This window comes from Lepidochelys olivacea, assembly GCF_965140295.1.
Source record: "Lepidochelys olivacea isolate rLepOli2 genome assembly, chromosome: 1".
Classification (NCBI taxonomy): domain Eukaryota; kingdom Metazoa; phylum Chordata; order Testudines; family Cheloniidae; genus Lepidochelys; species Lepidochelys olivacea.
The window spans coordinates 183,854,011-183,874,319 of NC_140411.1; positions in this window are offsets into that span (position 1 = coordinate 183,854,011).

Genomic DNA, 20,309 nt, shown 5'->3' on the forward strand with positions numbered 1-20,309 from the left:
ACCATTGTCTCTGCATTTCTTTCCCTGTGATTAATCAGGTTGTGTCCAGGGAGCTTCTGTCATCTGAAGCGTCCCTCTCACAATATATTCAAGTTCAGTTTGGAAAAGTAACATTTTAGGTCCTTGAAATTGCACAAGAATTTTTCCTGTGCTCCTGCACTGAGCTAGTTGAGACACTAACCCTCTGTGTCTTGTCCTATTCTGGGCCCCTCAACTCTGCTGGCTGCATTACCTCCACAGCTTGCCCACACTGCAGTGCAAGCCTGGCCTGATGCACCTTTACAGTCTGCTCCAAAAAGGAGCATTTCCATGATGAATTTAGGGTTGAAGTTCCGGTCAAGGCCAACAAGCAGGTCCAGTACCAAAGCCAGGGAGACTTACCGCTAAACGAAAGGCAGGGTGAGAGGCCAGACGAAAGGCTGAGGCTGACTGCATAGCTTGAGGACAGGGTTTCAGCATGACAGCAGGCACTTGCTTCACAGTTCCTCAAGCAGGAAAAGCAGCTAAGGGAGGACGGAGCTCAGAGAAAAAAAAACTGTTTGGTTATCTGATATAAATAATGGCCACAAAAGTACTGTCTCCTGCTCTATCATGTACACCATTTCATGAGTTCTCGGTGTGGTACTCTGTAATGCAGTCCAGAAACAGCTTGTAAGACTCCATGCAATTGGGACCCATTCGCAGTGGGGAAGGGCTGTAGGTCTGGGGGAAACAGGGTGGCTTTGTCCTGTGTAGCCTTCCATATTGACCCCCACCAATGTAGGTGCCTCCACCCCTTCTTCCCTGGGGTTTCAAGTGTGTGGGAAATGGGAGAAAAAGGGAACAGAGAACAGGGGATCGGGGACATGCAGTGGTAGAGGGTTTCTGTCTGGTACCTGGTTTCACTGTTTTCACTTTCATGCTTTTTTTAAGGTTCTGTTAGTGATGTTTCGATGTAGTAATGGCAGCTGGCCTGCCTGGCAATGGGTGTGAAATGGGGTGCACTCACCTCTCGTGAGCACCCCTTGGCCAAGTGCATGTGCCTGCACTCTGTGTTTGTGGTGAGTCTTCAGTGACTCAGCCCTTCAGCCAAGTCTCACACAGTCTGTGAAATTAAAGCAGACCAAACCCCTTCTAGGGTACACTATAAACAGTGGCCTGTCTCAGTGTCCTCTGTAATGTCTCTCTCAAGTTGTCCCTGCTCCGGTATAGAGCAGTGTCCCAGGGCTCCCTCCCAAGAGGCAATGTTTTCACCCTCTCAGGGCCTTTCTGGCCGCAGCTCTTCAGCTGGACCACTACAGTTCAGTTCCTCTTCTGGGGTGCCTCAAAGTCCAGGATACTTCCCACTGTGGCAAGCTGGGGGTGGGTGGACCTGGTAGATAGCAGCCATCCACTGTCTCCCTTTATCTAAACTGCACCACTGCTCTAATTCCCTTGGCCACTTCCCCAAATCCCCACACTGCCTTCACCCTTACCTTGGGGCCTTGTCCCAATGAAGTCCCAGCCACGAGCCCAGAACTACTTCTCGCTCTCCCCAGCTTCTGCAGTACTGCCCTGTCCAAGGTCCTGTAGCTCCCTCACCCAGCCATACACACTTCTCCAGCTCAAATAAGGAACAGAACTTATTCTGGCTCTGCAGCTCTTCTTATACTGGCCTAATGGGGCCTGACTGGCTGTCTAAGGGAAGGATCCACAGGACCTGGAAACCAAATTATTCTGGGGGACAACTAATGAAATAACAGGGACAGGAGTGTAGTCAAAGGGTCAAAGAAGGGAGCCTGACGGGGACACCGAGCAGAGAGCCCCGGACAGCGCACACTGCTCCTCAAAGGCGTCAAGGGAGCCAGTGGATGCTGCTCAGAGGAACTCTGCGTGGATACATGAATGGACAGAGGATTGGAAACAGGCTCCACAGTCACAGGAGTCTCCATCAACCAACCTCCTCTCCCTGGTTTTATAGATAACCGTTTTACACAGGGCCAGGAGAAGGTTGACCAGGAGGTCCCATGACTTTGTGGGGCCACGGATAGGGAGTGCATAGAGAAGGAGGTGAGGGGAAAAGTGCAGCCAGAAATGTAACAGAATATTTATGAGGAGCTGGAATAGGGGCTGCAACCTGGAGCATTCTAAGTAAACGTGCGCCAGAGTCTCCCTCACGCTGCAGAAGGGGCAGGTATCCGGGATAGGAATAAACCATGCCAAGTACATGCCTGTGCTCATGACCCCATGAAGGAGCCACCAGCTGATATTGCTGGTGGGCCTCGGGACCAGGGTGGAGCATAGGCTGGTTCCCCCGGGGCTCCTCACCCTCTAGAGGATGTGGAGCATGACTGTGTATAGATGTTTCCTTGGCGCGGTCTGGAAACAAACGGCCCGGAGGACTTGATGAAAATCCCCCCATCGCTGCAGAGCGAGCTGCACCTTATTCCGGGACCCATGGAGATCTTCTAGAAACTCCCGCAGCTCCTCTCGCAGCCAATGGGGGGGGGTCACTGGCCCCCGGTCATCCTCTGGTGGGGGCCCCAGCACAGCCCCGTGCCCACCGAGATGGGCAGGCAAGGGGCGGGCCCTCGACTTGGCGCCCGATGGACTGGCACCACACGGCCCGCCTCAGACCCCGGCTCAATGGGGGCCAGAAGAGGGAAGATAGCAGCCCCTAGTGGGTCGGGACTGGGAAACACAAAGACCGCTCCCTGGGGGGGTCACCCTCCAGGAAAGGGAAGGAGATGACCTCAGGGGCGGCAATGGCATCGTGGGAGGAGGAGGCGATAGGAACGGGGTCGAAAGTAGGGGCAGGGCAGGGATCAGGAGTAGGGTCGGGCAGAGGGGCAGAGGCAGGATCCTGGGCCCCAGTAACTGGGCCGCCGGGAGGTGACTCCCCTCGGTCTGGCTCAGGGATCCAAGGGACGGGGAGGGGGTCCCCAGAGATGCTGGGCTCAGACTCAATGGCAGGTGTAACAGCCATGGCATCAGGAGGTGGACAAATTTCAGTGGGGCCCCCACTCGGGAAGGACTTCGGTTGCCCCACACCAATGGGGGATACCCCTTGTAACTCAGGTCCCGGACGCGAGGCACTGGCCGTCGCCTCAACTGGCTTGGCGGCCGTCAGCGGAACACCACCTGCGGCCGGGAAGGTTGAAGAGTCCAGGGGACCCTCGGAGGCGGAAGCAGAAGCAGTGGTCATGGGGAGGGGACATGAGGAAAGGGGGGCCAGGGTGAGGTCGCTCAGGTTGAAGCCCGCTGGCAGATGGTCATCCTCCCCCTTTGTGACTGGGGTCAGACACAGGGCCTTGATCTCCTCATAGATGGAGGGGAGATCACCGCCAGCACCCGGAGCGATGCCCTCTTCAGGGCTCGCAGTGGCTTCGGATGTTAAGGGGGAGGGAGGGGCTCTATCGGAGGCCTCCGTGGGGAGGGATCCCAGCGGAGGGACGATGTTCCCCTCCGGTGCTGCCACATCTTCCGCAGCCAACACCAGTGGATGGAACATGGCCATGGGCAGGGCGGAAGGCTTGGCAGCGGTGCCCCCCTTCCTGGTTTTCCAGGGGGCCTCTGCATCGGATGGCAGGAGCGGAGTTTGAGCCTTCTGCTTGCCCTGCTTTCCCTGTACTGCGGGATACCCCCACTGTACCCTCCTCTGTGGGCCCCACCAGAGTGCATGCAGCAAAGGCGGGGCTCTCCCGGTCAACTGGGCACACTGCGGGGAGTACCCCTTGGGCCCTAGTGGGAGCAGTGGTGGGCTGACAAGGAGGAGGGGCAGCTCCAGGTGCCAGGAAGACAGGGGCACCAGCAATGACGGGACCGGCGCCCTGCCAAGGCTCAGGGGTCCTGGGCGCTCCTCTGTGCTGGGCCATGGGGAGTCCCTCCGGACGTGCCCCATTGCCCGGAAGAGGTAGCACCGGGCCTTCCCCGTGGAATAATGCACCTGGTAATGGGCCCCCTGGTAGGGGACCAGGAAAGACCTCGCAAGCGCCTCTCCGCCATGCGCCACCAGCAGCACTTGTATGTACCTGCCCATGGAACGAAAGGACGTGACGAAGGGCGGGGTATTTGCAGCCCAGTGGGAGAGGGCTGATAATAGAGATTGGTTTCTCCAGGGTAGAGAGGGCAGGCAGCAGGGCAGCATTGGAGAGGAAAGGAGGAACAGAGGTCAGGACTATACGGGCACCCAGGTCCTCCAGCGGCTCCAGGGGGACAAACATCCCACCCTCACTGCCAGGCCCTTCTCCACCACCTCCTAGGCAAGGAAGAAGATGACCTTGCCATACTGTCTGGAGGCTGCCACGATGGCCATGGGCCCCACCACCCTCACAAACGCCCGCACATAGGGCGTCTCCACGTGGGGGCGAGGCAGGCACCAGGAGGCAACGGATGCCGTAGTTCCTGGTCAAGGTGGGGAAGGGGCCCCAGCTGCTAGGGATGGTAACGGCGGCAGTGGCTGGGAGAGATGATGTAGTAGTTGGCAGGGGGGCAGCCACCAGCTGGGCATACCCTCTGGGGGCCGGAGGGGGGGCGCCCGCAGTGCTGGTGGAGGGAACAGCAGGGAGGGTTGCCACGGCCGATGGCAGGGCCGTGGCAGTGGGGGCAGCCCCTGCCATGGAAGGCATATTCTTTTCAGCGGGGCTCTTTCCTTTCTTTTTGCCCCACCCCTTCCCACCGGCTCGGGGAGCTCCCCCAAAATCGGAGGGGGCAAGAGATGTGGCAGCAGCGGACATCACCCCATTGCCCGCTGCTGCCAGTGCCCCAGCAGGGGTGATAGCCAGTGGTTTGGCAGCCAGGCCAGGCCAGCCAGAACTCCCGGAAGGACACCACGAAGCCCACATCCTCCAGTAAGCTGTTATTAAAATGCCAATAGGCCGGCCCTGGCCTCTCCGAACTGAGAGAGGTTGTCACGGTCACCAAGTGGCGATTCAAGAACGGGGCCAGTCGGATGCCGGAGGTGTGGGCTCATGCTAGATGGAAATGCAAATTATAAATGCCGTCCAACCAGGAGCGGCGAGACCGATCCCCCTCCACCCGGACATAAGTAAAGGTAATATCGTCGTCCAGGTGGTGGTCATGCCAGACGTCCACCAGGGAGTGATGGTCCACGATCTCCCTGAGAATGCCCGCGACTGCCTGGGATGTCTCGACTCCTGAGCGGTCCCGGTCCTCGAGGGTGGTGTTGAAGTCCCCGCCCAGGACCAGACACTCGTGAGGATCCAGAGTGCCGAGGAAGGCCAACGCCTAACGATAGAAATGCACTCATTCCAGGCCTGCATTCAGGGCATAAACATTGACCAGGTTTAATATCAGCCCCTCCATGTTGGCCCGACATGCAACAGGCAACCTGGCATGACCTTGGCTACGCTCAGCACCTCGGGCCATAGCTCAGGGGAGAACAGGGTGGCCACCCCAGCCGAACGGGCACCGAGGGGGCTAAAGTAAACCTCATCCCCTCATTCCAGCCACCAGCTAGCCTCAACGGCTGGAGCCATGTGGGTCTCCTGCAGGAAGATCACAGAGTAACCCCCCCCCCGAAGGAAGGAGAGCACCTGGCTCCTGTGGAAACCCATGCTACAGCCCCTCATGTTCAGTGTAGCAAAGATGGTGTCCTTCATAGGGAGGGCTGGAGCGAAGCCTCACGGGCAGGGGGATCGACGGCCTCCAGCGGGCCCCACAACAACCCATGATCGACCCCAAAGGTCATCAGGGAGTCGCGGAACTTACAGGTCTGCTGGTAGGCAGCAAGGCCTTGCCTCCTGGTCCCTCTCCCCTCCCGCAAAAGGCCCTTCAGGGCCCGGAGGACACAGTGGAAGTCCCCCCAGCGCTGGAGGGCGAGCTGCACCTTGCCCTTTGAACCATGAGTGTCCAGCAGGAAATGGTGCAGCTCTTCTCTCAGCGCAGAGGGGGACGCGGCAGCCAACCCGCTGTCACCCTCCGGTAAGGCCCTAAAAGATCTTTGCAGCCTGCAGAGACGGGCAAGCATGGAGTGGAACCCCGGCGCAGTTGCGCCGGGCAGCCCGTCCCCATCCCTGGCACAGGAGGGGGCGGCGGAGGGAATAGTGCAGCCCCCATGATGTTAGGAAGAGGGGACACAAAAACCGCCCCCTGAGAATTGTCCGTAGACAGAGGAAACGAGAGAACCTCGGGGGCGGCAATAACATGGGCGGTGGCAGGGAAGAGGGCGAGCGACTCATTGGGGACGGAAATAGAATCAGGGAGCGGGGCAGGGACTGGGCCGGGGCGAGGTCAGAAGAAGGGGTGGGAGCAGGGACAAGGACTGATATTGAGACCGGGGAAGGAGAGGGGCCGGGAGCAGGGGTAGGAACAGGAGCGGGGACACTGATGGAGTCACAGTCCCCGGCAACCGAGCTATCGGGGTGCGGCTCCTCTCGGCCAGGAGCGGGGGACAACGGGACTGGGATTAGAGAGGGGCCTGCACTGACGCCGGGCACAGGAGCTGTGAGGAACACGTCACCTGCAGCCACAGAGTCAGGCACTATGGAAACTTCAGTGGGACCCTCCTGCAGAGAGGAAGCCAACCACTCCATCCAGGCACTAGAGGGCACGCCCACAGGCTCAGGGCCTGACCACTCGGAATCAGCCGTTGCCTCTGGGGGCTCGGCGGCCTCAGGTGAAGTGCCATCTGCAGCTGGACAAATAGGGAGAGCCAGGGGCGCCCCCAGGACCAGAGTGGGGGCTATAGTTGGGAGTGAAGGACAGGGAGAAGGAGGAGGGGGTGGTGGAACTGAGCCACCACCCAGATCGAGGCCCACTGATTGGGGATCGTCCTCCCCCTGGGGGACCGGGGTCAGACCCAGGGTCTCGATCTTCTCGAATATGGAGGTAAATCCAGTCCCCGCGGCCCCAGCGTCCTCCCCGTCAGAAGCCAGGGCAGTAATAGCCCCGGTATCGACAACGGCAGGGGGCGCACATGGCAAAGGGGGCGGGGGTACTCCCACAGAGGCCTCCTTGGGAGGGGACTCAACAAGGGGGGCGGTGACACCTCCGCCTGCTGCCATAGCCGGCGTCCCCTGCTGAGCTCCATCCGTAGGCGCAGCAGAAGATGTAACAACATCAGCCCCCCGAAACATTTTTCGGGGGGCCTCCTCTCCCTCCTTGTTGGAGGGGAGGGATCAAGCCCGCAATTTATGGGTGCCGCACTTCCCCTGGACAAACACCCAGCCCTTCAAAGTGGAGGTGGAGGGCCGGTCAGCAGGGGCAGGGCCAGGGGGAAAAGGCGATTGTTTTGGGGCTCGGGGAGGCAAGGGCGGGACAACGGGAGGAAGGGAAACTTCCCCCGGGGCGGAAACCTCCTCCACGGGAGGAGGGGCAGTGGCAGTGGCAGCCGGGCTGCCAGGGTCACCGACGGTGACAGGGTCAGTGCCCTCCCAGGTCTCGGGGGTCCTGGACTCTCCTCTGGGCTGGGCCAGGGGGCAGTCCCTCCGGACGTGCCCCGTTGCCCGGCAGAGAAAGCACCGGGCCTCCCCTGTCAAATAATGGACCCGGTAATGGGCCCCCTGATAGGGCACCAAGAAGGACCCCTCAAGTGCCACCCCGCCACGTGTTGCCAGCGGCACTTGAATCCGCACCTGCTGGCGGAAGGACAGAACATGGCAGAGGGCGGGGTCCTTGCAGCCCAGTGGGAGAGGGCTGATGATGGAGATGGGTTTCCCCAGGGTGGAGAGGGCAGGCAACAGGGCAACGTTGGGCAGGAAGGGCGGGACGGAGGTCAATACCACCCATATGCCCAAGTCCTCCAGGGATTCTAGGGCAACGAACATGCCTCCCACTGCCATGCCCTTCTCTACCGCCTCCTGAGCGGCGGCCTCCGATGCTAGGAAGAACACAACCTTACCATACATCTTGGAGGCTGCCATGATGGCCGTGGGCCTTACCACCCTAGCCAATGCCCACATGTACATTTCAACGTGGGGTGAGGCGGATACCAGGAGGCAGTGGACGCCATGCCTCCTGGTCAGCGAGGGGAAGGGGACCCGGCCACCAGGAATGGTACTGGAGGCAGCAGTCGGGGCAGATGGCGCGGCGGCATTCGAGTGGGCGGCAGTCACCTCACCTGGGCTTACGCTCTGGGAGCAAGGGATGGAGCGCCCCCAGAGCTGGTGGACGGAACGGCTGGGGAAGAAAGAGCCTACAGCAGATGCCGGGGCCACAGTAGGGAGGGCAGCCCCGCCAACAGGAGGTTTTGTTTTCTGGGCGGGGCCTTTGCCCTTTTTATTCCCCTGGCCCTTTTTGCTGGTGGAAGGGGCAACCATGGCAGTGGCGGAGTCTAGGCTAGTAGTGGCCGAGAGGGTAGCCGCTGGGGCAAGCAAGGGAGGAACTATGGGAGCAGTGGGGACAGGGCCAGGGGCAGGGTCCTCTTTCATTGTGGAAAGAGGCAGGGGGAGGCCCTGAATTGGGGGTGGGACAATGGACAACTACTTCTCCCCACTAGACGGCAGGCAGGGCAGGAGGGTCCAGCAAACAGGGTATTGGGAATAGGAAAGGTGGGACAGGGCCAACCACTCCTCCCTGCTCGACTGTATGCAGGAAGGAGGGTACCAGCGTGGGCAGGGGGGAACTATAGAGGGGCACTGGGGGAAGGGAAGAAGCAACCACTCCTCTCCGCTAAGCTGCAGGCAAGGGAGGAGGGTGCTAATAATAGAATGACACAGGGACAACAAAGAAGAGGGGGACAATCACAGGTGCAGGGCAGGGCGCCGGCTCCTCCGGCTGCACTCAGATAGGGAAGGACTAGAATTGCATCAGGGGAGGTGCAGTGATCAAGATAAACAACTTAAAATAATGGGGGGGACACAAGCTCTCCGAAAGGGGACATGGGCACACCACACTGCGGGTTGGGCAGGGCAGGGGTCAGCAGGAATAGGGGGAACAGCAAACAACTGAGGGTGGGGTGAGTAGAGCACGGGGTGGTGGGGGGAACCAAACTCCTGGGGAAGGGTGAGGCAGGCAAAGCAACAAACTTGCAAGGGATGGGGCAGGGCAAGCACACAAACGAACCCAGGAACCCAGGATGGGGCCAGGGTGGGACAGGCAAACAATCAGGAAAAAGTCCTCCAGGGAGCTATAGTAGGAAGGGAGGAAAAAACTGGGCTGGGGGGTAATGGGGAGGCCCGCCCACCCAAATGCAACTGAGGGAGGGGGGCCAAGTCCAAACAAAAGAAGGGGGGAGTGCACCCACGAGCGCCCACAGGGCTCACCCCAGTCCCCGCTCGCTACTGGAAACAGTCCCGGATGGTGGTGGGCAAAAAAGCAAGCAGCCCTGCCGAGGGGTGAGCAGCAGGTGCCGGTGGTCAGCTGGGCCAGTGGAGGGGGTGGTGGCAAAAAAGGGTGGTGGTGGTGAAGGAAGATGTGGCGGGGGGCAACAGGACTGGGAGAGGGCCTCTCCCCCGGCCCCCCACAGCAGCAAAAGGCCACCACCACCCCAGGAGCACAGCCGCTAAAGTCACTCAGTCCAATAACCGACCCCCTCCACAATTCCCCGCAGCCGTCTTCCCACTCCCCTATGAGGCAGCTAGTCCAGGAGCAGCAGCAGAAAGCGGGCAGTGGCCAGCCAGATGAGGACCCAGGCAGAAGAGGTGACAACAGCGGCGGCAGTGGCAGCGGGGTCCTCACCCCTCCCCGCTCCAGAGGGGTGGGGATGGGGGGGAAGGCCGGCAAGGCCCTCCCTCCCCACAGCAGCAGCGGCTCCCAGAAGGGGTCCCAGCCAGCAGCAGCCCACCAGGGAGGGAGGCAGAGAGCTCCAGCCGGGAGCAACAGCCCAGGGAGAGAGCCCCAAACAGCAGCAGCCCAGGAAGGGAGAGAGCTCCAGCCAGCAGGGGAGCCCGAGCACACTGACCTCTCCCTCCTGTAGCAGGGTGGTCACCTACTCCTGCTCTGTGGGGCTTGAAGCCAGCCCAGGGGAGGGCTGCAGCTAGGGCAATCAGCCCAGGCTGATTGGGGAAAAAGGCCCAGCTGGGCTCATGCCCCAATCAGGGCCCAGCTGGCCCTTATAAGAGGGCAGTGGGCCAGAAGCATAGAGACACGCTCTCTCACTTTTTGAGAGGGAGGGACCTGGCTGCTGAGCAGGGTACCTAGACTGGATCAGGGCTGGCGGAAGGCCAGAGAAGCTGGGGAGCTCTGGCCTGGAAATGCCCCCAGGCTGAAGGCCTAGTGTAAGGCCAAATAGGTACAGGGATTGCAGGGGGCAGCCCAAGGGTAGGAGGAGCCAAACCTCCCTTGCCCATGATGAGTGGCAATTATACTGCAGTCCGCCCCAGTGAACGGGGGCTAGATGGTGACTGGCAGTAGCCCTATACTGAGGTGAGGTGGGGTTGGGTGTTCCCCAGGGAGGGGAGACCCAGCGAGACTGTGGGGTACTGCAAGGGTGCAGATCCCTGAGGAAAGGGGCACCAGGGTCTGGGGGGACATGGGGGCCAGTGGCAAGTGGGACATAGGCCTGCAGAGGGTGCTCTGATGGCTGGTGAGCTAATTCCCTAGATGACCAGCAGGAGGCACCTCAGGGGTGAGTCACCACTCAGCTACACAGGTCCATGAGCCCTAATCCACTGCATCACAGGGTGAATGTTGTGTTCTTCTAATACATTTTTATAAATAAAGCTTTTTTATTTTGTCAAGGAAGTTTCTGGGTGTCACGTCATGCAATGTGTATTTCAAATGATAAAGTTAAACACATGCTCAGGGACAATTCAGAATAAGTATACAAATACTATTCCTCAATGCAGTTGTCAATCCATACTTCAGTCACTTTCTTACATCAATCCATACAGTGAATCAACCCTCCCCGCAACTGGTAAGTGGTCATGTCATTTATAAGTACATTGTATGGCAATCAAGCCAGCCCCCCAAGAAATGAATCCCATACATCCCAAATCAATGAGCTCTGACACCCCCGCCCCTCCATAAGCATATACATAAAGGTACTATTCTCCCTCTTCCATTGAGCCATGTAAACCCATAATGTGGGAGCACAAAACATCCCTGACTTCTGTTGCCCAGGTGCATCCAGCTCCAGCTGTAGTAGGTGCTTTTTGTGGCTGAGGGGACTGTTTCTCTCATAGGTCCATTCAGGGGGAAAGGGCTCACCTCTGGCTTCACAAAGGTCATGAGGATTACTGCTAGCCACCGTCATGTGGACACATTGTTGACACTGGCATCCAAATAGATCTGTAGACATCTCCAATGGGATTTCAATCTGCCTAGAGCACATTCAACAACCCTTCTATACAGGCTGAGAGTGTAATTAAACTGTCTTTTGCCAAGGCCTCTTAAATTAGGGTATGGTTTCACTAAAAGGGGGCAGGCGGGGTCCACTGCCAGAATGATGGGGACAGTAACTATGTTTATGACCATGGCATTTGGTGGCAGTAGTGTCCCAGCTGTTCATGAATGTAGACACCTGATTGGTGAAAAACCTTGGCATTGTTAACTTTCCCAGTGCAACCTATACTGACATTCAGAAATGTCCACAAAAGCCAGCATAACCATTTATGTACTCAGGTGTTCCTTGAAAAGGGCAAACTATGGGCACATGAGTTCCATCAATGGCCCTAATGCAGTTTGAAAACCCCATTCGCTTAAAGCCAGCAATTACCTCAGGAATATCTTTCATGCCAACTACCTTGGCATAAACCACACACCTGATTGCATCAAAAAAGTCCACCACCTCTTTACCGACAGTTGACTTTCCAACTCCAAACTAGTTGGCAATGGACCTGTTTGGGGTAGCCAGTTTCCAGTTGTATATAGCAACCCCCTTCTGGACCCCACAATGGTGCCCTCATGTGTACGTCTTTGGAGGGTGGGGGCAAGCTGCTGACAAAGCTCCAGAAATGTAGCTGTCTTCATGTGAAAGTTCTGGGCCCACTTCTAGCCATCCCAAGTGTCCACGATGAGGTGATCCCACCAGCCTGTGCTTGCGGCCCTGCGCCAGATGCACTAGTCTATGTAAAAGACATCAGCATCTATACCAAGTGTCACGAGTAGCATCAGCCAGTTTGAGTCTGTCAGGCTTGGGTAATTCTCCTCCTCCTTTTCTTTCTCCTCCTGCTGCATCATAAGCTCTATCAGGTGCCTTTCATGGTCAGAAAATGCCACCAAAATGTTCACCAGCATCTCATGGAAGGTCTGCCTGTTTCCCATCAGAGGAGTGAAAGGGCAAACAAGGAATGCATGGAGTGTATTTTCACTCCATGCATTTGAAGAAGTGGGTTTTTTACCCACTAAAGCTTATGTCCAAAGAAATCTGTTAGTCTTTAAGGTGCCACCGGACTCCTCGTTGTTTTTGTGGATACAGACTAACATGGCTACCCCTCTGATGCTTTGCAAGCTTTTCAAAAGGTGCTTCCTCCATGTTGCTAGTTCTGGTAGCTGGGAGCACAATCAGACCAAAATGAGTGGTCAGCAGGACGTGTTGGCGGTATGTTCAAACTTCCTGTAATGTGAAGAGTGGCCATTCAAGTTTTTCCACAGCGCACCATGGTCAAAGGGCTAGAGAGGCCACAGTTCCTGAGAGTGCTAGGGAGTCTGTAATATGACTGGTTTGACTTGGGTCTGTGTGCTGCATTTGGAGGTCAGAGCCCCAGGTTAGAAAATTCTTAATATAGGGTTATCAGTCAGTGTAGATGTTCAAGTCCTGGGTTCCTTAACCTAGGGTCAGCTGACTTGAATCCCTCTAATCCTGGGCTCATATTGCATTGTAGACATATCCTGAGAAGTTGAAATAAACATACAACTTACATCCAGGGACCCCTCACAAACAAGACTTTTCCTGTCTGAGGTTTTTTCCTTCCCTTCCACAAGTTCATAAAAAGACATGCACTCTCCCCAGCTGGGTTTTTTTCAATTCAAAATGCCAGCCTTATCCAAACTCAAATAAACAATGGGGCATTTGCTTTGTCATTCAGGAGAAACTACTCAGCTGTCCTGTGTCTCTCTACCATGACAGAAGACAGGGTTTAGATAGTTATTGCAAAATTCATTAATGCTTTGCACATTAATGTTCCATAGGTGTATAAATATGCAGAATGGAATGCCCTATAGGAAGACCTAACAATACCATGCAGTAACCAGACCCAGAGTTTCAGGTATCATGATGGTTAAAGCTCCAAGGTTCCTTTGTGTTGCAGAGCAGCTGGGTAAATGTCCTGGCTTACGTTTCCAGGTGATGTTGTCTCAATGGAAGTTCCAGCTCAGTGCTCTGTGCACTTAGAACTCCAGTGTCAGACCCTAGAGAGAATCAGGAGCCTGGGTTTTACTCCCAAACAAAACTGCCATTCTGAGAATGCTTCTGGAACCACACACCCTGCCCCAGAGCTATGACTCTTGAGTAAAAACATGAAACAGAATAGTGCTAGCCCTTGAGGCTTACCTCATCAGGCTTAAAAGGGAAAGCACACCCTGTCTATTAAAATAGAACACATTCGGTTATTTTGAGATAACTTGGAAGTTATTCATGCCACTATTCCATATGGTCTTTTCCCATACTTGTATTTTTCTTATGTTCAGTAAATGAATGTCTGCCTCACCTGTGTCCTGTTCAGATAACTCTAGATTTCATTTTTCCAGCCCCCACATTCCCTTCCATATTTGAAGTAACTGTACAGAGAACAGCAAAAACAACAATGAAAGTTCTATGTCAAGATTACATAACATCTGCACAATTTTTTTTATTCATCAGAGGCTTTCAAAAAGATTACACACTGGCCAAGCTGAAGTAAAAAAATATGTTCCCATCATCTCAAGGGAACATGTCTCCATATGTCTTTTGTCCTTTAGGATCTCATGTAGACTTTTATTACTTTCACAACTATGGTTCAGGTCATTTCTCAAATAGGAATACATCTAGGCTGTTGAATGTGCTGTCAATGTAAATAAGAGGTAGGAAGAATCCTAGTCTGCAGAGTAATGGAGCTATCATATTGACCTCACATTGTAGAGCAGAGTTGTGCAGAGAGAATATGTCACTGCTTCACCAGAAATTGCCTTGGCAGTGTATTAAATAGAATAAATAGAAAATATTTCCCTATAAATCCATTGCATTCTGCAAACCTTAAAATAACATAGGTTTGCTATGGGGTATGTTTATAATCCTCATATAAGATCAAAGTTGGCTTCACAACGATTTTTGATGAGGGGATGGGAGTGTTCTATTCTACATCTGCATTGTAAATAATTATAAATCCTCCTGAGTTAGTCTACGATTAGGTTAATCATGTAAAGGATTATTGCTATAAATTAGAATTATCACTCTTCTTTCTTGAGGGGAGTGAAATTAAAGAAATAAGACCTCTAAGCCCCTACTTACAATATTTTCTTTTCTTCTACAATTCTTAAGTGCTACATCCACCTTAAGCTATTTAACTTACTGACAATTTTATCTTTTTTACTGGAAAGTACAGTATTTATTCATGTAACATGACATACCACAATATTATAATGATTATCCAGTTGCTTTATCTATGGTCATAATACCATCTGGTATAAAGCTAGCCTTCTCATTGCATGCGTACCATCTGGAACACCATCAATCTACATTCTAATTATTGTACAGATGAGATTTTTGTTTCTACACAAACACCATATTGGCAATATCCTTCACTGATTGCTTAATTTAAAAAAAATACAATGTAAAATAGTGTAAAATAGAAACTTGGCATCTAAAATTAGATTTAGCTGCCACATTTTCCCATGTATTTTTTCTAAGAGATTAGACAGAAGAATTCTAATATAAAACATTTACAATTATTTTGCCACACACTTGAATGGGATCACTATCATGTCTTTCAAATGGGATGACATTTTTCGGTTAAGGTATTCATTTGTTCCATTGTACACTGTTTACTGCACTAGAGCTTCTGCATAAATATACTGGGCTAAATTCTGTTTGATTTCACAGAGTAAATCTACAATAACTCCATTCACTTCTATTAAATTACCTTGGTTTTACACCACTGAAGCTTTAGAAAACAATTTGGTACACTCATTTGTGGCTAGTGTGTGGATTTGTCTTTACAGTTATGGACCAAATTCTGGTATTCTTCACATTTGGGCAAAAAAATGTGTGCATATTAGGACCCCAATATTGAGCAGCCTTGTACATGAATAATTTTGCACACTTGAATTTACTATTTACTTCAATGGGACTGCTCAGACATGCAAAGTTATTCACATGCAAGTTTTGTTCATCTCCATGTGTGGCATTCTATGCAAAATATGTAAATGTATAATTTGCATATTTGCAAAGAAGTTGCATATCTCTCTAAATTTCAAATTTGTGAGCAGATTTGGTGCTGATGAAAGGTGTTGGCTTAACCGTGCTGATGAAAGGTGTTGGCTTGACCATGCTCTCTATTGACAGGACAAGCTTTCCACACACATTGTTCTCCCAGCCTGACTCAATCTTGACATAAGTGTGGGAGATTTTCTCTAAGGGAAACATGAACACTTCATTCTCCATGACATTAAGTTCTTGGCCTCTCCACTGGTTCTGCCAATTAGTGCAAACCATGGTGGTAAGTTTGAAGTGGGAGCTGGAACTAAGAACAACAACAACAAAAATTCATGTACGGACCACCAATCAGCGATTAGCTGGGATCAAGTTTTGCTCCCTCTTGAGCTGTGTTGGAGCCAAACCGGTGATCTACAGATAAAAGAGTTGATAGTGCATTCTGGGTATAAGGATTTTGGATTTTATTCCTGGCTCTGGGAGCAGAATATAGTCTTTGCATCAAAGCAGTGGATACATAATGGACACATTCCCTTGGAAAAGCAGTGACAAAATAAATAAAACTATTCTGTGTTATATTAGAAGCCCTTGTTTTAATCAGTTAGATAGATGCCTCCCCGTACGGCAAGGTTCTGAAACACATGTTTAACAAGCATCATGACATGCAGAGAACTACATAGTATAAGAACTAGGAGTAGAACTCATTTTTTTCTAGCTCCAAGACCAATTCACCTTTCTCTAGGTATGCTGCTTTTTGTGGGGGAAGGGCTTCTTTCAAGGCATGACATTTTACCAGGGATCAGGGCAGCAATGGTAGACCAAATGCACAAGTGTCACAGGAGATGCATGATATTTGGGGAGTCTGTCTTAGTGATGTCTCTAGAATGTCCCTTATGGCTCCATTTACAGAGGACCAGTTATGGCTGTCAGAGCAGCCACTTCATGAGAGTGTCGAAAATGGGAAAGAACGTTTGAGCTCTCTGCTGCCCCCTCTGACGATGAATTTCAAGGCATATTCAGATGTGTAGCAATGAAACGGGATTTAGTCGTAACTGCTGTACGAGGGTTGATACTTCAGACTATTAAGCGTCTATAGCAGATTCTTCTCTCCTTCAGAAACATTATTCTGGTTGTTAGTTCACAGCAACATTATTATAGAAAATCCCCCTAAAAAACTCTAGTGTTTTAATACACCTGTCACCCAGTGTGTCCCAAGGTCAGGGCAGGCTGCAAAAGGGAGAGCAGATACTCCCAAGACTGGTGGGTAACACTGAAGTTAAACTTCCCAACCAGTCACAAACTGTGCTTCTGATCCCCCACACTGATTATCAAGAAGCAAAAAAAGAAATCACACAGCCCCCTTTATTGCATTCCAGTTCTCTGGCTCCCATTAAGCACATAGGTCCAGAACCATGAAAAGTTATTTAAAAACTCTTTTCACATATAGAAAATATTCTTCTGAACCCAAAGGATCAGCCACATTACCAGATCAGTATAGGTTTGGATTTTACCCAAAATACCATGCTGCCAGCCAATCTTTTAGTGTCTAACTAAACTAAAGGTTTATTATAAAGAAAAAAGAAAGAACAAGAAGAGAGATGTTAAATGGTAAAGCAATCACATACATACAAAGATTCAGAGTCCATATATCAAGTTCTTAGTGGTATTGATGAGTTTGCTGGCTTGAAAGTCCCTCTGGAATACATCCACAGCTTGGATGGGTAATTCAGTCCTTTGTTCAGAGCTTCATTTGTAGAAAGGTTACTCCAGAGGTAAGAAGCAGGAAAGAAGACAAAATGGAGACGATGCAGCTTCCTTTTACAGTCTTTTGCCATACAGCTTGCATTTCCTTTGTTTCAAACACGACCTGCCCAACACCTGGCCTGGAAGCCTTAAAGTTCTGTCCATAGGCATGTCCCTGCATGTCTTGCTGAGACATAAGGTGTAGCTCCTGACCATTTCAATGAGTTCATTGTATAGTTGATGTCCCTTGATGGGCCATCAAGCAGGCTGGGCAGAGCTGATGCCAATCTGTCTGGGGCATAACCCAGATGGACAGCACAAATTTGGAAATACAGATATACCATATATTTAACATCTCAATCTACAGGTTTCATTTTGCCTAGGAATAATCTTTGTTTTTGAAGAATAATACTGTGAACCGATGGTCTAGTGTTCTATATTTTTAATATATGCATCTGATTGAACAGTGCTCAACAAAATAGCTTTTAGAAGGTGATACATTTACAGCATCACAGCAAAACAAATAGCTAATTAGGGATGATATTCAATCCCCCCCCCCTTTGTGAACTAAAATTTAGGCTAAATTAGAACTTGGATAAAATTAATAAATAACACATTAGTAAAAGTTTATAAAACTGTTTGTTAAATTCAGAAGCTTAAACAAGTTAGAACTGCCCCTAGTGTAGGCTGCTTGCTTGTAAATGACTCCCCTTTGGCAAGAAATCAATAAAATACAAAATTCTCTTAATTAGTTGAATTTCAGACAAAGTGCCCTTTCTTTTTAGATTTCAAATCATTATGAAGGTGGAATAAAGCCTAGAGAAATTAACTCAGCAGAAAGTGTAATATGCAGATCATATGATGTTATTTAACTCTTAATTAATTTGCAGCCTCTTGGCATCAGTAAAATCTTTTCTCAGACGAAGTGTTCTCCCCAGATTGGACTATGCAAAGAGATTTCAATAAACCCAGTATGCACAGTTCTTTGTGAATGAAATCCCAACTCTTTTGGCTCTATATGGGTGAAGTTCAGAGGTCTGGAGATAGGCAAGCAAAAACTTAGCTCTATTTGTGACCTTAGAGGAACATCTATAATAAGTTTAAGGGCTATGACATAATTTTAAAATAAGACCTACATCAATTCCACTAGGTCAATGCATAGAATACACCCTTCATTAATCAATGTTTCCATTCCCATATGTTTTTTAAAAAAACACACGCGTACTTGTAGCCTGTAAGCTTTTCTTATCCCAAGCAAACAATTCCTTAAATTGGGTAGTGCATTTTTTATTCTTTTTCTTTTCTCTTTTCAAGTAAAGACAAGTTATTATATTCACCTTCCCTGGTTCCTCAGTAAGATATGCCAACCACTCACATATGGTACCTGAAACAGAATTTAAAGGGGGTATTGTAACCAGTATCCACCTATTATAAAGATAATCCTGGAAAAGTGGACATGGTGGCTGATGATTCAGTAAAATTAAGAAGGAAGTATGGGGCAATGGGTTAATATTTCAAAAGTGCCTACAGACCACTTGTAAAGATATTTAGGTGCTTATGCAGAGTGGTGCTTACTGGGATTTTCCAAAGGTGCCTAGGTGTCTAGCTCCCACGGATAACAATAAGACATCAGCTCCTAAGTGCCCATGTGCCATTTTAAAGATGGGACTTGAGCTTCTGAGTCACTTAGGTGATTTGAAAATTATAACCCATGTTGAACCAGAGCAATGGGTTGGTATTTTCCATTTTGTTGGAGCATAGGAAGAGATGCATGAGAAGGCAGAAGCCAATTGTACCACTTACAAGAAACCAGAGTTAACACCAGAGACAATGTACACCCTGACATCCTCACACAGATAGTTATGAATTAAATCCAGTAGTCAAAGTGTCATCAGAAAGAGATCCAGCAGTGAGGAAGGCAAAGACAGACTTTAGTGGTATGAGATCTGATTTATCTGATCCTCTAATCCTTGAATGTGTATGGAGTCAAAGAAACCAGAAAATAGGACCTCGTAAAGCAAATAAAGTCCTCTACTAATTTGCCATTTACACTGATGTTAGGGTAAGAGAAATTCTCCAGTGGTGACCCAAGTATAATGGAGTTGGTAAGAGGACTAATCAACACTACAGACTGTTTTTTCTTTCAAGAGCATGGAACTGAACTAGGAAGGGACCTTTGGAATTGGATTTGTTTGCAGAGAAGAAGGAAAAACCAGAAATACCTTTACACTGGAACCTCAGAGTTACAAACACCTCAGGAGTGGAGGTTGGTTGTAACTAAGAAATGCTGGTAACTCTGAACAAAATGTTATGCTTGTGGTTTCAAAAGTTTACAACTGAACATTGACTTCACACAGTTTTGAAACTTTACTATGCAGAAGAAAAATGCTGCTCTTAACTACCTTAATTAAAATGAAACAAGCACAGAAATAGTTTCCTTACCTTGTCACATCTTTTTTTTTTCTTTTAAACTTTCCATTTTTTTGTAGTTTAGGTTTAACACAGTACTGTACTTTATTTGCTATTTTTTTTTTTGCATGTGTCTCTACTGCTGCCTGATTGCATACTTCTGATTCCAAATGAGGTTTTATTTTGACCAGTCAGTTTGTAACTCAGGTATTCGTAACTCTGAGGTTCTACTGTAGAAGGCTCAAGTCTAATAAGTACAATGTACAACCAAGAGAGGTTAGTCAGTTACACTGTATATTGTGCAATTTTGTAATGCATGTGATCAATACATTAATTATTAAAAAGTACCTTATTTTGCTGATCATTTTAAGTTGATGATGTGTTTGTTTACCTCAGTCACTAGGGCTTTGGGACAGCTGCAGGTAACATTAGGGTGTGCAGAGCCCTGTCTCATGCTTTAGATCAGTGGTTCTCAAACTTTCTTTTTCATGGACCACTTGAAAATTGCTGAGGGTCTTGGTGGACCACTTAATAATGATCTTTCCAAATGTTGTTTGTACCGTTAGCTAACTATTGTAAAGCGCTTTGGATAAAAGTGCTATATAAAAAAACCTTAATAATAAACAACGTTTTTTTGTTCTACAAATAAAAGCACACAACTTATAGTTTAACATCAGTAGTCTTACCTTTCTAATGTGATGGATGTGCCCTCTCTCCCCAGCAGCTCCCGAATTGGGGTTGGGTGTGTGGGGCGTCCTCTCCCTCTCTCCTCCACTGCAGCAGCCACAGAGCTGAGGCTGGGAAGGAGGGCCATCTCTCCCTGGCAGCCACAGTCCTGTAGCTGGGGAAAGTTGCCTCTTTCTCTGGCCACCGCAGCCCTGCACATCCCAAATTCCCCCCACCCCGTCTTCTCACCCCACTGCCTCCTCCCACCTACCCCCTATTCCCA